The sequence below is a fragment of the Panthera onca genome, chromosome A1 (assembly GCF_046562875.1).
Source record: "Panthera onca isolate mPanOnc1 chromosome A1, mPanOnc1 haplotype 2, whole genome shotgun sequence".
Lineage (NCBI taxonomy): Eukaryota > Metazoa > Chordata > Mammalia > Carnivora > Felidae > Panthera > Panthera onca.
In genome coordinates, this window is record NC_138339.1 from 113,976,543 (window position 1) to 113,990,279 (window position 13,737).

Genomic DNA, 13,737 nt, shown 5'->3' on the forward strand with positions numbered 1-13,737 from the left:
AGCCCTGGTTACCATATTGATGTAGATTTTAGATTCGGACCTAGAGGGAGTCAGAATCACTCAGCTCAACTGTTGCCAAATTTCTCACCCACAGAAATCATGTGAGATAGTAACAATTTTTATTTTTTAAAGCTCTTTCATTAAAATATTTACATTCACTGAAAAACCAACTAATTTCTTTTACTAATATGTATACGTATAGATAACTTTCTGACAATTTTCAGTTTAAGAATTTCTTAAAGGGTATTTGCAAGTTCTGAGTTTCAAAGGAAACACAACATATTCAACTACAATTTTAAAACTTTCTTGCTAAAAAATAAGTCTGAAAAAAACTTTTTTTAAATTTTTTTTTTAACTTTTATTTATTTTTGAGACAGAGAGAGACAGAGCGTGAACAGGGGAGGGGCAGAGAGAGAGGGAGACACAGAATCTGAAACAGGCTCCAGGCTCTGAGCGGTCAGCAGAGCCCGACGCGGGGCTCGAACTCACAGACCCTGAGCCGAAGTCGGATGCTTAACCGACCAAGCCACCCAGGCGCCCCTGAAAAAAACTTTTAAATACAGTTTCAAAAAATAAAATCTGTAAACTGAATTAAAGGGCAGAAAATAAAACACCAAAACACTACACTCACCAAAGCTGTGAACACAAAGATGACTCAAGAACAAGAATGGGATACCTTGTATAAAAAGATGCAGAAACTAGTAATTACTTGAAAAGACATAGAGCAAAAGCCTCTAACTATTCTGCTGGGTGTAGCAGCTAACAAAAAGGAGAAAAGCAAGCAGGTAAAACTGAAAATCAAACCACAAAAGGTTTATCAGTAATTCTAACATTCAATTTCTAATGAGAGTCCTGCTCAAAGCAATGGACCCGCTCCTGAGAAAAAATATTTAAGCGCCCCCAAAATAATCAATTTTAGACAGTTCTCAAACCACAGTCTCCCACACCCACTTATGTAGCTGCCTCCCCCCCACCCAAAAAAATTTTTAGGAAATCCTGATATATAAAACATTTATAAAAGGGGAGAAGGGGACAGTGAACAAATCTCTTTCCAACCTGCTCTTCCTAAATATGTCAAATCCATCACCTTAAAGGCTAGTGAGATAACAAAACAAAGAGCCCTACTTTAGGTAGACTTTTCTGGCCACGGAGAGACTATGGGAAAAAAGAGAATGGAACTAAAAGGCAAAGAGATGAGATAGTACGGTTACCTTCTTATTCAAAGGCCAAGCTAGGATAATAAATGAAACTGCAGGGGCACCTGAGTGGCTCAGTGGGTTAAGCACCCAACCCTTGATGTCAGCTCAGCTCCTGGGTTGTAGGATAGAGAGACACCCTCTACGTATGGAACTGGCTTGGGATTCTCTCCAGCTCTCTCTTGGCCCTCCCCTGCTGGCACTCTCTCTCTCTCTCTCAAAATAAACAAATAAACTTGAAAGAAGAAATAACTTCAGACTATGACAAATACTGATTTGACATGTAACACTCAGAATCTTAAAATATTGGAATTAGAATATAACTTTATAGATTATGCTTCTCCATTAACAAAAAGCCTTCATATATTATTGTCATCAGTTTTATGAAAACACTAACACCAAAGAGATTAGGTAAATATACAAGGTCACATAGGCTCTTTTCTAAATTTTCCAATCCCTAAACCAAAAATCTCTTTTAACTCCCAGCCATTTCTCTTTTTCTACATCACTACCCTTACCTGGATCTAAATGGTTACCTTAACGTTTTTGTAAAAAATTAAACAGAAAAGGTGGTTAGGTCAAAGACAATTAGATGATCCTGCTTGGGTTTATGTTACTGGTTTTGTTTTGTTTTTCTTTTAAAGAGAGCGTGAGGGAGAGCGGCAGAAGGGGACAGAGAGAGAATCCCAAACCCACTCCAACACTCAGCACTGAGCCCAACACAGGGCTCAATCCCATGACCCACCCTGGGATCATAACCTGAGGAGAAATCAAGAGTGGGACCCTCAACCAACTAAGCCACCCAGGGGCCCCTGGCCTGGAGTTTAGGTTCTATCCTCAATTGCTAATTTCACTTTCAGACTAGAGGTTCCCATCTTTATTCCTCTGTAACTCTCTAAATTTCATTTTTTTCTTTCTTCTGCTCACTCTTGTTGTTTCCCTATTATTTTCCATTCCTTTTATTTCCCTACTATTCTTCCCTTCATCAATTCTCAAGCGTCAGGAACTTTAAGCACAAAAATTCATGGACTAATCTCAGTTCAAAACCAGAGAAAAAGTACAACAAAGCTAAAATGAATTTAGCTTCACACTTGTACAAAGAGGCTATGGGTGTGTAAGACATGAACAAAACCTGAAACCACATTTTAATTTTTGGCTAACCAAAATTTTACCAGTTACTAACAAACAGCAATACGAACAATATTTTCTCTTCTACCTTTTAGCCTAATTCCAAATTCCACTAGTAGTCAATACTAACCAAAGAGAAGCAGTATAAGAGAAGAAACAAAAATATCACGGATAATGCTCAAATGAGCATTTATAGTGTAGCATGGTGACTGAAAGTGTGGAGCCCTCCAGTCAGACCTGAGAGATTTGGCCCAGACTCCTAGGTAACTTTGGTCCTAACCAAGTAACTTTCTCCAAGTTTCAGTCTTTCTAAATCTTAATTTTCTTATCTATACCACTATAACAGCACTTTCTTCACAGAATTATTCTAAGGTTAAGGTATTCTAGGTAAATATGTTTATTATACAGAATATGTGACACTGTCATCATCTATAAGCATTACTAGATTACTTCTTATGTCTATAGTCTAGGCACAGATTAAAAAAAAAAAAAAAAAAAAAACAATAGAGTAGGGGAGAAAAAGAGGCTCAAAAGAGGTACTAAGAGGGTAGGGGGAGCAGCCCAGCAACTGTTCCAATTAGTATTGCTATCTACTCAATGCCAAGAATATAATAAAATATTTATCAAGACGTTCAAGTAAGTAAATATGTCCTTGAACAACTGCTGTAAGCAAAGTTCACCAACGTCAGACTATTCAAAGATTAAAGTTAATTGTTAAAAACCCTGACTCTGGAGTTAGTTTTATCCTGACACCAAGGCTTTCAGGTAACATCCATAGTAATAATTTAAAGGAAGATAATCACAATTAATGTTGTTCTTTTCCACGAAAAAAAAATAATTACCAGTTCAACTTCTTTTTTTAAAGGTTTATTTTATTTTGAAAGAGAGAAAGCCCTCGTGCAAGCAGGAGAGGGGCAGAGAGACAGAAGAGAATCCCAAGCTGGCTCTGTGCTGTCAGCACAGAACCACACTGGGGCTCAATCCCACAAACCCGAAGATCATGACCTGAGCCAAAATCAAGAGGGAGGTGCTAACCGACTGAGCATCCCAAGTGCCCTTCCAGCTCAACATTTTTTTTTTAACGTTTATGTAATTTTGAGAGGGAGACAAAAGAGAGAGGTACAGAATCCGAAGCAGGCTCCAGGCTCTGAGCTGTCAGCACAGAGCCCGATGGGGGGCCTGAACCCCCGAACTATGAGATCTCGACCTGTGCCGAAGTCAGCCACTTACCCAACTGAGCCATCCAGGCACCCCGCAGTTCAACTTTTTAATCTCATTTAAGATATATATTCTTAGACAAATTACTTGAAAAGTCATTAAATTGAGAAATGAATAAAATAGCAGGCAATCTGAAGTGAAAAGGTGTGGAGAATGGTCTTGCCACTTTTTTTACATAAATCAAGGTGGAAGTTCAATTAAAAGTACTACATAGCACTGACAGAGAAAACACAACTAACTCAGTCTATTTTAACAAAATTAATGAACTCTAATCTCAATTTTAGATCAGAAAATAAATGCTATATTTGGATACTTCCATTCTTTTGGACTCTACTACCTCTTCTGCTCTAAGTGAGATAAAAGGATTCAAGAGCAAAGCAAAAAAGTTTTGAAATAAGTGAAGTACTGACAAGTTGTAAGGCCATCTTGGCAAAATGTTCAAAATTACAATCTTTTATCTCAGAAAAGTAATTAAATGAAATAAACTCTAGTTTTATTATATTCACTAGTAGTAACTATCTAAAAAATGTATTTTAATAAATTTTTAAAAACACTCCTATGCCTAGAATAGACTGAAAAATTATACGGTAACTAAAAGTACTATTATTCAATTCTGAAAAATATAACAATTATTAAATCAGAATTCTCATTTGTCAGAAGATCTCTATTACAGCAATATTTCTAATTTTTTAAAAAAGCTTTGTTTATAAACATAAGCCAGCATAAACTTCCGAAAAGGAAATCAGTTATTTAAAAGAATTATGAACGATTATGAAATATCAGATTTAAAAACCAAGCCCTATGTTATAATTTAAACTACCTAACTAAACTGTAACACAAAATTGCCTTTAGAAAGCAGTCTAAACTCACACTAAGAAAGTAAACTGGGGGTGCCTGGGTGGCTCAGTCGGTTAAGCATCCGACTTCAGCTCAGGTCATGATCTCATGGTTCACTGGTTTGAGCCCCAAGTCGGGCTCTGTGGTGACAGCTCAGAGCCTGGAACCTGCTTCAGATTCTGTCTCCCTCTCTATCTCTCTCAAAAATAAATAAAGATTAAAAAAATTTTTTTAAAATAAACTGGCTGGAAAGACTCATGAAACATTTTTCTCGCCTTTTTAACAATCTATGAATCCATAAAAATTAAGATGAATACTGATCATAAGGATTTTTTCTTTTTTTTTTTTTTTTTTACTTTCGGAACACAAAAATGTAAAATGTGGACTGTTTGATCCGAAATATTCTTAAATCTTAACTCTTTCTTCATTTCAATTTACTTAACAGTACTTTACAGACTGTCCAGGAAACTAAGCCAAGCAGTATTATTCCAAGAAACAGAAAGTCTTCCAACATAGGATAAACTTGACTCATTAATTTACAAATGAACTCTTGATTTGCTCACCATTTAATACTTACAAATTCCAACAGGACTGCACAGGAAGGTGTTGGGTTTTTCTCTGTAATCTTTATGTCTTCCAGTTTGTTTTTTTATTTTGTATCCTCTGAAATAATATCCAAGTTCTTTGAAGATACTTAACCTATGACTATTTGACATAGAGTTACTTCAAGTCAGCTACCCATACTTCTGTCTTAAAGTTTTCATACGGCTATCTCCAGAATTAGCCAAGTTCCTTGGATTTAAGATTTTAAAGTCTTCTTTATTATTCCATGTACTTGTCACTGTTGTACTTATCCACTCCAGATGAAATATCCAATTTATGAGCCAAAAAGCAAAAACAAAAAGAAAATTTCACATCTGAAGAACATTCCTAAACATCAGCACAAAGAGAGACACATAGCTATCTCAATACTACCATGCTGCTGGAAAACTGCAACATCTTAAATTTCCACGTAAATAAAAGATAAAAGGAAAAAAACTCTGTATTCTTTCAACGTCTTCATTTAGAAAAGCTGTCCCATTGTGACATGAAAATAGCTGAGGTCAAAAATTCCTAAAACTTTTAATAAAGGTAAAAATAAAATGCCATGAAACTTCAGCAGTACTTAAACTGTAATTTGAAACCGCCGAAACTACTTAGTACACAAATCAAACATTATCTTACAGTTTTGGCTGAAGAACACCAACTACAGGAGAAGGGTGGGGGTGGGGGGAAGGGGCAAAAAAAAAAATACCACCAGCTGAAATAATTTAACCAGTTATATAATCCGTCTGAACCAAAATACTGAAGAAATGACTGGGTCTCTTTAAGTAGCTTGCAGAACTGTTCACTACTATAAATTCACTTCAGAGATGATTCTTGCCACTTTTAATAAACTTCTGGGGCAAAATTATCCAAAGATATTGTAATCCCAAAATGGCCACTTCAAATATCCGGGGCCTTTTAACACAAAACCTAGAAGATGATCTTCACAAACGGGTAATTCAATCACCTGTAAAAGTTACAAAAACAAAAAAAAAATTACACACTGAAATTTTAATTTTGAGCAAAAAATTAACCCCCATCTTGAAGAAGCCTACTTCTAGAGAGAAATTCACCTCTATCCAATTCTACTGGGATCTAAAAAAAGGCTCTGCCCAAGCAAGCGCCCAAAAACACTTTAATGTATTAAAAAGACTTTAGAATAAGAGAGAAAAAGGTGGGAGATGATGTTACAGAACACAAGGAGTGATTTCAACTGGGAAGAGGGTGCAGATATAATACAGGGGGATTATATAAACAAACCTTCCCCACACTTTGGGAGTAAAAATTAAAACTATGAAACTGCCACACAATCTTATAAAAGATCTTCCATATTTTCAATTCACGCTACCGAAGAAAAACGAACAGGCAGGTGTGGTGCCATGGGGCATTAGTAAATGCAACTTAAGAGAATAAGGAATGTAAAAGGAAAGACGCTCCCTCCAAATTAGAATGTCTAAAAGAAAAGACACATTTCCCCATTAAGGGTAGAAAGTAGGTGGGTGAGAAACGGGATATGAACATTCCTTAAACTCGCCTGAGGGTGAGACTTCCCTGGCTTCTGAGGGCAACTGTGGGAGAAACGTGTCGGTCCCCATTTCCTTGAATTAAGAAAACAGGTTTCTCCCAACACTGAGGGGGTGGTAGGTACTCAACCCTTCTCGTAAATCACGTTAAGAGTGGTTCTCTCCAAAAACAGAATAGGTCCCTTCAGGCCCCACAGGACTCGGGGGGACATGGTAGCACTGGACTCAGTACACAGCTAGTGCCACAGACCGGGGAGAGGCGGAAAGCGGGCGCGCTACTGAAGAAAACAACCGAAGGCCACAACTCGGCCTCGACTCCCTCAGCTCTCTAAGAGGAGCAATAGTGCCAAAGGAGGCGGGCGTATGCGAGAGGCCGGAGGAAGGAAGACCGAGCACGGAGGGTGTCGGACCCGTTCTGAGCCTCCGCCAAACATCCCCCCAGCCACCAAGCCTCAACCACCCACCCCCTCGCCACAACCGCCACCCCCGCCTCATGGGGGCCCAGTAAATATATAGAGGCCTCTCGGCGCCGTCTTTCCGTCCCCCTCCTTGCTCTCCTCCACCCCCCACACCGCGTCCGAAGGCAGCCTCACACCTCGCGCCGCCAACGCCGCTCCCGACCCCTCAAACCCCAACGCCGACACGGGCACCCCCTTCCTCCCCCAGACTCCAGCACGGAGCACGGAAGACGGTGTTACCTTCTGCCACACCAGAGGTGCCCCTGGCCTGGGGGTGCCGCTGCGCTCGATCCCGGGAGAAGGTTTTCGGTACTTTGAATAATCCCCTTTTGCCGCTTTTCCCTCCCCCACAACCAGTCTCAGTCCCAAAATGGCGCCGACCCGATCCGCAATGTTCTGGGTCAAGTCTCGCGAGATCGTGGAAGGTGGCGAGGCGGGGAAGGAACTAGACGGGTTGAAGAGAAGGGAGGGAAAAGGCGGGGAGAGGAGAAGGAGGAGGGAGAAAGGGTGTGGAAGAAGAGCTGCGAACGAACCTACTGGGCGGGGCAGCAGGAGGAGCGCCTCCACCAGAGAACCTTCTGGCCCAAGCAACCGCTCACGCCCCGGCCGAAGAAGCTCCGCCCTCTACGTGGGGCGGCTGGGGGGAGGGGAATGGGGCGTGGCTACGTCTGGGGGCGGGGCGTCGAGGAAGCCCCGGAGGTAGGGGCGCGTGGGGGGCGGTGGCTCCGCGCAGTGACGTCAAGAGCAGCTGGAGTCGGGGATTACCCCCTGCTGCTGACGTGAGGACGGTGAACAATCGGGAACGTTCGGTGGAAGGGGGAATTCCCCGCCGCTCCCTGAGGAGCCCCTCCTCCCGCCCCTCCCCCACCCGGGGCCGCCCGGGAGGCTGTGATGGTGGGGCCACCGAGCGGGTGAGGGGAGAAGGCTGAGCCGGGAAGCGGCCGCACGAGCTGTAGTGGCGCGCGCAACGGCGTCTTCCCGGGCTGGACGCTCGGAGGAGCTGCGGCGCGCGCCCCTCGCCTGGTACCGCGCTCGGGCCCGGGCGGAAGGGAGATCACATGCTTGCCTGTACACAGCCCTGCGCGGGCGGAACGCTGGTGGTGCAGGCACAGGGCTAATTGGGCGCCCTGAAGCAATGGATCCATCATCGAATGCAAATATGAGTGTGTCAGACATAAACAATTTGTACCGGAGTCCAGTGGCTGAAGAAAGGGGACTAACTCGGTGGGTACTAAGCTCAGATTCTTAAAGGGTAAAAATGGCTACTAGATGTAATCGTGCTATAATCATTTTTCCTTCTGCTAAGTCTGCATGAGGTGAGAATTATTTCAACGCTGTCTCTGGCCGGCACACCCCACACAATTTTTTTTTTAATGAATTTAATGGTATTCACAGTTATCTAGTTGCGATACTTTCCCCCTTTGTAACAGGAGGCTTACTTTGAAACCTGTGAAGTTAGCTTTCTAAGAGGAATGAAAGTAATCACATGTGTTTAAGGGACAATGTTAAGGGAGGTGTCTCAACCAGAGAAATTCCAGTAATTAAGTCGTTGGCTCTCTGCACTCCCCCAAGCCACAAAGCCTTCATACATAGTAACTTTATAGTCCTTTTATATGCATTATGGGATTTGTAGTTTAATGGACGGCTTCTAAAAGCTCCCTGAAAGAATGTTTGAATGTAAATTCAACAAAAATTTCACCTCCCAACCTTTTAGTTTAGTTTGCATCGGGGAAATAGACACTTTGGGCAATTAATACCTTACCGAGAGCAAAGAAAAGACAATTAACACATGCTGTGTATCTTACCTGTGCCAGGCACTTTGTCTTTATACCAGCTTATGAAATGGGTGTTATTTGCCACGTTTTGCAGTTGAGGAAAACTGGTTCAGGTTAAGTAACGTTTAAGCTTGCAGTACATGGAAGCTGAGTGCCACCAGCTTGGCTGTACCTCTAAAATTTGCTAAAGTCTTAATCCATATTCTTTACACTACACCGCTTCAGTATAAGTAAAAACAACAGAAAAAATTGATAATAGAACATCCACAAATTGCCTGTCCTATGGCAAAAGACATAAAGTTGAAAAATAAAATGGAGAAACAATGGAAAAATAAAATGACAAACTGCTTAATATTTAATTGTACATACATAGTCACTACCTTAATATCTGATATTATATTTACATATCAAGAGCTTTTACAAATCATGAAAGATAACTATACTAACTCTTAGAAAGTCAAAGGACAAAAACAAGTTGGTAATGTGTGTGTCAGAAATTATAAGAAAATATGTTCTGGGAAGCCTGGGGGGTTCAGTCGGTTAAGCGTCTGACTTTGGCTCAGGTCATGATGTCACGGTTCATGGGATTGAGCGCCGTGTCTGGGTCTGTACTGACAGCTCAGAGCCTGGAGCCTACTTAGGATTCTGTGTCTCCCCCTCTCTTTGCATCTCCCCCACCTGCACTCTGTGTCTCTCCCTCTGTCTCTCTCTCTCACACATAAATAAATGATAAGAAAAAAATTTTTTAAAGGAAAGATATTCTACCTCACTAGAAATCATTAAAATGAAAATAAAGCTAACAATGAGATACTACTTTTCACCTATTAGATTGGCAATGACATTAAAAGAATAAAACCTAGATGAGGATATAAGGAATAGATAACCATAATTGCATTAAACATATCAAGAATCAAAATCTATACAGCATTTCTGGAAGATAGTTTGGCTTTCATTTATTTTTTTTTTTTCAACGTTTTTTATTTATTTTTGGGACAGAGAGAGACAGCATGAACGGGGGAGGGGCAGAGAGAGAGGGAGACACAGAATCTGAAACAGGCTCCAGGCTCTGAGCCATCAGCCCAGAGCCCGACGCGGGGCTCGAACTCACGGACCGCGAGATCGTGACCTGGCTGAAGTCGGACGCTTAACCGACTGTGCCACCCAGGCGCCCCTGGCTTTCATTTAAAAAAAAAAATCTTTAAGATACACTTTGCGCTGGGGTGCCTGGGTGGCTCAGTCAGTTAAGCTTCTGACTTTGGCTCTGGTCATGATCTCAAGGTTCATGGGTTCCAGCCTCACATCCAGGCTTGGGATTCTATGTCTGCCTCTCTCTCTGCCACCCCCCACCCCCCAGCTCTCTTTCTCTCAAAAATGAACAAACATTAAAAAAAAAATTTTTTAAAGATACACTTTGCCCAGCTATTCTACATCTTAGAATCAATTTTAATAAAATAATGGGAAAGGTTTCCAACAATTTATAAAGATACTCTGTGATAAATTGCTTATAACTACAAAAAAAATTGGAAACAACCTAAATTCCTATAAATAAAGAGACTGAGTAAATAAATTTTGGACAACCATGTATAGAATACAAAGCCATTAAAAAGGATGGTGTAGGGCCACCTGAATGGCTCAGTCAGTAGAGCATGCAACTCTTGATCTTTGGATGAGTTCAAACCCCACATTGGGTATAGAGATTACTTAAACAAACATGATGATGTGCTTTTTTGTGGAAGGAAAAGGGGGTGGGGGATAGGGGCCGCTTGGGTGGCTCAGTAACTTAGGCATCTGACTCTTGATATCAGCTCAGGTAATGATCTCATGGTCATGAAATCAAGCCCCGAGTTGGACTGGGGCTCAGAGTTGAGGGTGGACCCTGCTTGGGATTCTCTCTCTCTCACTCTGCCCTTCCCCCCACCAAAATAAAAAAACAAACATTTTTTAATGGTCATATGAAATAAATTTCACAGCCTACCATCCAAAAAACGTTTTTATTCACAGCATACCAATAACAAAAATAAAAGGTAGTAATACAGAAAGAAAGAAAGAGAAAAGGTAGATTATAAAACTAATGTCCCATTTTTGGTAAAATAAAGTATGTACCATTTGAGAAAATCTGACTGAATATTACAAAAATGTTGACTGTGCTTAGTTCTAGGTGGCAGAATAATAGAGGATCTTTATTTTTATTATTTAGACTTGATAAGAGGTTATGTTACTTTTCTAATCAGTTTTTAAAAAGCAAATTGAACAATTAAATACAAGAACCTGTCTCCAACCAGCATGTTTTCCATTATTTTATTTTATTCATCTACTGAAAACTAAAAAGATTTATCACATAATTAGTTTATTAATAAATATAGTAGTTCAGGAGAACATTTCTTTAGCTCTGTGCAAGAGAGTTTAATTAAATGAGTTTGATAATTCTCTCAATGATGTTATAGATATCAGCCACAAAGAGATTAAATAACTTGTTCCAAATTAATGTTAGCCCAAATATACAGTGATATATAAACATTTCCAACTTATTTGTAACAGAGAAAACTAAGAAACCTAACATCTGCCAACAGAATACTGGTGCAAAAAACTAAGGTAAAAGGGTTTCTGGGTAGCTCAGTTGGTTAAGTATCCAATTTGTGATTTCAGCTCAGGTCATGATATCCTGGTCACTCGTGAGATCAAGCCCCACATCAGGCATGGAGCCTGGTTAAGATTCTCTCTCTCATTGGGGTACCTGGGTGGCTTAGTTGGTGAAGCATCTGACTTCAGATCAGGTCATGATCTTACAGTTCATGGGTTCGAGCCTCACGTTGGGCTCTGTGCTGACGGCTCAGAGCCTGGAGCCTGCTTGGGATTCTGTGTCTCCCTCTCCCTGCCCCTCCCCCACTCATTCTCTGTCTCTCAAAAATGAATAAATATTAAAAAAAAAAAAAAAAAGATTCTCTTGCTGTCTCTTAAAACAAAAAGTAAAGCACTTTGATGTAACAGAATACAGCTCTTAAAAAAAAATAAGGTAGACCTATAATACACTGTCAGAGATGTTCAATATGTTTTGTTAAGAGATAAAAGTGTAGCTTCATCATCATCATGATGCCTAAAAAATAATTCTTTAATGTTCATTAAATCAGGATTCTTTATTTTATTCATTGTTGTGCTATTTGAATATACTATTTTAGAGTAATGTTTAAAACTTAATTACTTGGGGCACCAGGGTGGCTTATTTAGTTGAGTGTCTGACTCTTGATTTTGGCTCGGGTCAAGATCCCAGGGTAGTGGGATCGAGCCCTGATTGGGCTGAGCGTGGAACCTGCTTAAAATTCTCTCTCTCCCTCTGCCCCTCTTCCCAGCTCACTCTCTCTCTCTCACTCTCTAAAATAAAGTTTATTTTTAAAAAATTTCGGGCACCTGGGTGGCTCAGTAGTTTGGTTGGGCGGCCAACTACAGCTCAAGTCATGATTTCGTGGTCTGTGTGTTCGAGCCCTGCATTGGGCCCTGTCCTGAGCACTCAGAACCTGGAGCCTGCGTCTGATTCTGTGTCTCCCTCTCTCTCTGCCCCTTCCCTGCTTGCTCTCTGTCTGTCTCTTTCTCTCTCAAAAATAATAAATAAAATTTTTTTTAAATAAATAAAAAAATAAATACATAAAATTTAATTATGCAGTGATCTGCAACAATTGAAGAATGTAATGAAATATTTGTGTAGGAAACCTTGAATCATTCAAAATTATATCCAAAGTCCCTTTTCTGTGTTCCCATTGTACAATCCTGTGCGTACCCCTTTGATTAATTATCTATCCATTCCTACTTCTACCTTGAGCCTTAAAGGGTGTGCAGGAACTTCCTTAGCATTTTTCCTACACTTATTACCCTAGATTCTTATTGCCAATTTTCTTACTTATTTCTACCACTGAATTCAAAATATCCTTGAAAGCAGAAATTATATCTTTTCCTTCTTTATTCATAGCAATTAGCAAAGTTTCAGCCGCGATGTAAAGTCTCCAATATTTGTTCAATGTACCACCTCCCTACCTTTAGTCTTTGTTTTAGCCTCATACTAACTGCAGTTCTCAGAATTTCCCTTGTTCTTGAACATTCTATGCAAATATTATTCCCTTTAACTAGATTGCCTTTCTCTTCCCCACTCTCTGCTTTGCAAATTCTTATTTCTAATACCTGGAAACCTTGTTCAAATAACACTCAAGTAAACCACAATCAGGTAAAGCTCAGAACTTCCTTCTCTGGACTCTCACATGGATTTACACTCACTTGTATCACTATTTATTCTCCTGTGTGTCCCTCTTTCTAGATGGTGAGACCCTTATTCCATTCATTACCTGTCCCTAAAACAATGCTCAATCCATAGAAGGTCCTCAATAAATATAACTGGCAGACAGATGACTGAAGCATCCATACCCCACTCGGCTCCTGTTCCCATGCACCCACACAGCCTGACCTGTTTGAGGTCACTGCCTAGGTGCAGAGGTCCTCTCTTGTTCTCTGTTGACTACAGATTGTGGTCCTGCTATTACACTCTGGTGATTGACAGACAGTCTGAGTTGAGGCTCAACCACCTAACTTGGAAAAAATCGGAAACTCACAAAGGTTTTCTCTTTGGTATCATAAAAAAAAATACATTTGCATGCTACTCTTTCTGCCTAGCACGTTTCACAATTTTGTACTGATCCATTTAATGGGTCCCTCTCCTCACTGGATTTCGTAAGGCAAGAGCCCATACCTGTTTTGTTCCCTGTTGTGTCCCCAAAACCTGGCACAAAACTGGGCACAGGGTAAGTACTCCATAAATACTACCTGGTTGGAGGAAAGACTGGTTAATGAAAATAAAAACATTTTAAAAATAATTTTCTTAATTTTATTTATTTATTTATTTATTTATTTATTTATGTAATCTCTATATCCAGCATGAGGCTTGAGCTCATGACCCTAAGATCAAGAGTTGCATGGTCTTTGTTTGTTTATTTATTTGTTTGAGAGAAAGCATGAGCAGGGGAGGGGAAAAGCA

General features: G+C 40.3%; 1 protein-coding gene and 1 long non-coding RNA gene across 6 annotated transcripts in view; one reads left to right on the top strand and one right to left on the bottom strand.

The window, feature by feature from the left end:
* Positions 1–7,495, bottom strand: part of GPBP1 (GC-rich promoter binding protein 1) — a 76,326-nt gene extending 68,831 nt beyond the window's left edge. Inside the window, exons 1-2 of one of the 4 annotated variants that reach the window (XM_078449681.2) lie at positions 7,479–7,495; positions 4,957–5,931 (exon numbers count right to left, since the gene is read on the bottom strand). The gene's annotated coding sequence lies outside the window, so the exon portion shown is untranslated. Of the gene's footprint in view, positions 1–4,942; positions 5,932–7,185; positions 7,452–7,478 lie in introns of those variants that run through there. The other 3 variants (XM_060635741.3, XM_060635742.3, XM_060635743.3) reach the window with 3 other exon arrangements.
* A 205-nt stretch (positions 7,496–7,700) lies between these two features.
* The window catches only part of LOC132681371 (uncharacterized), a 122,443-nt gene continuing 116,406 nt past the window's right edge, over positions 7,701–13,737 (top strand). The window contains exon 1 of one of the 2 annotated variants that reach the window (XR_013556721.1): positions 7,701–8,169. This is a non-coding gene — a long non-coding RNA (uncharacterized LOC132681371). The remainder of the gene's footprint in view (positions 8,170–13,737) is intronic. The other variant, XR_013556720.1, reaches the window with a different exon arrangement.